Source organism: Camellia sinensis, chromosome 3 (assembly GCF_055761805.1).
Source record: "Camellia sinensis isolate YWXY chromosome 3, ASM5576180v1, whole genome shotgun sequence".
In the NCBI taxonomy this organism is placed as follows: Eukaryota; Viridiplantae; Streptophyta; class Magnoliopsida; order Ericales; family Theaceae; genus Camellia; species Camellia sinensis.
In genome coordinates, this window is record NC_138963.1 from 29,769,055 (window position 1) to 29,772,017 (window position 2,963).

The following is a 2,963-nucleotide window of genomic DNA, read 5'->3' on the forward strand; positions in this document are numbered from 1 at the left end:
GCCTGTTTTGCATTTTCGCTCCCTTAACGCCCTTTTTCGGTTAAGTTCATGCCGTTTCCAACTCTAACTCCCAACCCACATGTGCTAATGACATTCCGTCTATTGTCATAGATCCTATTTGTCGTGAGGAAGCCAGTTATAACTTCTGTGTGGTGGTCCGGGGGCTGTTTTGTATTTTTGCTCCCTTAACGCCCTTTTTTAGTTAAGTTTAAGGCGTTTCCAACTCTTAACTCCCAACCTACACGTGCTGATGACATTTGGTTTGTTTTCATAGGACCTATTTGATGTGAGAAAACTAGTTGTGATGTCCGTACGATGATTCAAGGGTTTTTTTGTATTTTCACCCCCTTAACGCCCTTTTTCAGTTAAGTTTAAGATGTTTTCGGCTCTAACTCCCAACCTACATGTGCTGATGACATTCCGTCTCTTGTCACAGGTCCTATTTGGCATAAGGAAACTGTTGTGACATTCGTACAGTGGTTCGGGGGTGTTTTGCATTTTCGTCCCCTTAACGCCCCTTTTCAGTTAAGTTTAAGCTGTTTCCAACTCTAACTCCCAACCTACATGTGCTAATGACATTTCGTCTATTGTCACAGGCCCTATTTGAAGTGAGAAAATTGGTTATGACGTCTGTTCAGTGATTCAAGGGCTGTTTTGCATTTTCGCCTCCTTAACGCCCTTTTTTGGTTAAGTTTAAGCCATTTTCAACTCTAACTCCCAACCTACAAGTGCTAATGACATTCCGTCCGTTATCACAAGTCTACTTTTTAAGAATGTCTGTTATCACAAGTCTCCCAACCTAAAACACATTTGATGTTTCAAGAATGTCTAAGAAAAATGATATACAAATCTACTTTTTAGATCTACTTTTTATGTCCAGTGATATGTAAGTAAGATGATTGATTGATGATTTGAGAATAAATAAGAGAAAAAAATTAATTTAGATATTTTAATAAAGTGTCATATCATTATGTTTAAAAAATGAGTCTAACATTAAGTGAAGAAAAGCCATGATAACAACACTGCATTCCTAGTGAAAACACTGAAAACATCGACCTAAAAATTTACAACTGAACACCATATGAAATCAATAGTGCAAATTCAATAAGGGTTGTTAACGCAAGTTCTTGTTTGTAAATGGAACAGTTAGTAGTTCTATAGATGCAAAAGAATAAAATTTCCACCAGGATAGATAACAAGGATCTCACATACCAAACTTTGTAAATATTTTTTTTGTGATTATTTATGTGCTGTAAATATGAAGACACTTCAAGAATGCTTGGTATTCATTTGAACTACGCAACATCTCCTTCACTTGCACGTAGAAAATGAACTCTTGCTTGTACATGCCTGGAATGATATTGAGCAAGCCACAAATAAAAGAAGTTAAGAAATACGAGTATAGCAAGCTTATTCAACATGTGGCAGCAATCCAACTGAAAACCATAAGAGACAAGCTGACGTTTTTTAACTTCAAAGCAGTGAGATAAAACAAAGCATGTGCATGTTCTCCAAAGAAATCAAATAATAAGCAACATGGGGAGATCAGAGTTCAAGAAAAGGGGAAATGAGATAAAATGAAGCATATGCATTCTCCATCACTGCAGTCATTTTTCAACCTCCAAAAAATTTCACAACATTTTAAAAGATTTAGCATCATATATATGTGACATATAAGCTGACTTCCCAATGACTACAGAACATAATAAATCACAACTGCTTTTACATCAAGAAGGCGAGAATCACAAACAAAAAGACTAAAAGGAAAAATCAATATCATTTTTGGAAGGCATCTTTATAATCATAGGTGGCATCATCAACTTACTTCTCAAGGCTTCTTTATCATCACAAGAGGCTAAAACAAGATTCACTCCAAAGTCTTCAACCTTTTGGGCAGATTTCATTTTGTCATGAAACCATTGCATGTTGAAGTCCCTATTGCTATCATGCTCGGCAAACCTTCAATCCAAATTCAACCAAAAATAAGACCACACAATCCCAACCATACAAAAAAATTTATATTGTTTAATATGAGCTTATATAGGTGTAGAAGTGATTGACACAAAGTTTAAAATAACTAAAGCCTAAATGGGTATGGAAATATGGAATTAGGAAATGGTACAAAAGATTGTATAGCAAAAACAAGTAATGTCAACACAAACCTAAAGCAAAATCACCAGCCTAAATACTCTACCCCAGGCCTGCTAACCAATCTCCCTAATGCAAACTTTGACTTTTTGCAAGTTGAAAATAATATTATTAATTGAAAAATCCAAGGAGGGGGCAAGATACTTTGATCCACATTGCAATCCTTAATTTAATAGTCTCACACAGCTCCCCTATATATGGCTGTGAGGCCTTAAGAATGCAATTATTCCTCTATTTCGAAATGGACTAGAGCATAGCCAAAGGAATGGCCTTCCAGATGATATTATTCTGTTTTTAAAATTTAATACCAGCCTACCATTATAGTATGCAATTCATAGAGCCAGGTAGTACCCATTGCAAGCCTCACCATCTGATAATATGAGACCAAACCTTCTAGATAAAAGGACAAAAGAGCAACACATGGTTTAAGTCTTCCCCCTTTTCATTACAAAAAATCAAGTTTACATTAGCTTCACCACTTAGAATGCTTCATGTGATAGTGTTACTCATGCATATATCTAAGGTGTCTTGTATAATAACCCATGTAAAAAAAAGTTAGAAGTCAAATAAAGCTAGTAAAGAAATGATGATGAAGAAGGAAAGCCTGCAATGCAAGGCAAGGACTGAATTTGTCATGGTTAGTAATGTGATAGGACAGAGTGATAACTTCTTGAAAATCAACAATATTTTGTCATAGATATATTATGAAAGCTGATCCATTTCTGGGTAGATCAGCTAAAGTTGATTAGGTTTTAATTGTTGCCTTTTGTTTTGTTAGTGCCTTGCCCTGAGCAACAGATTTACCATTCGGAAAA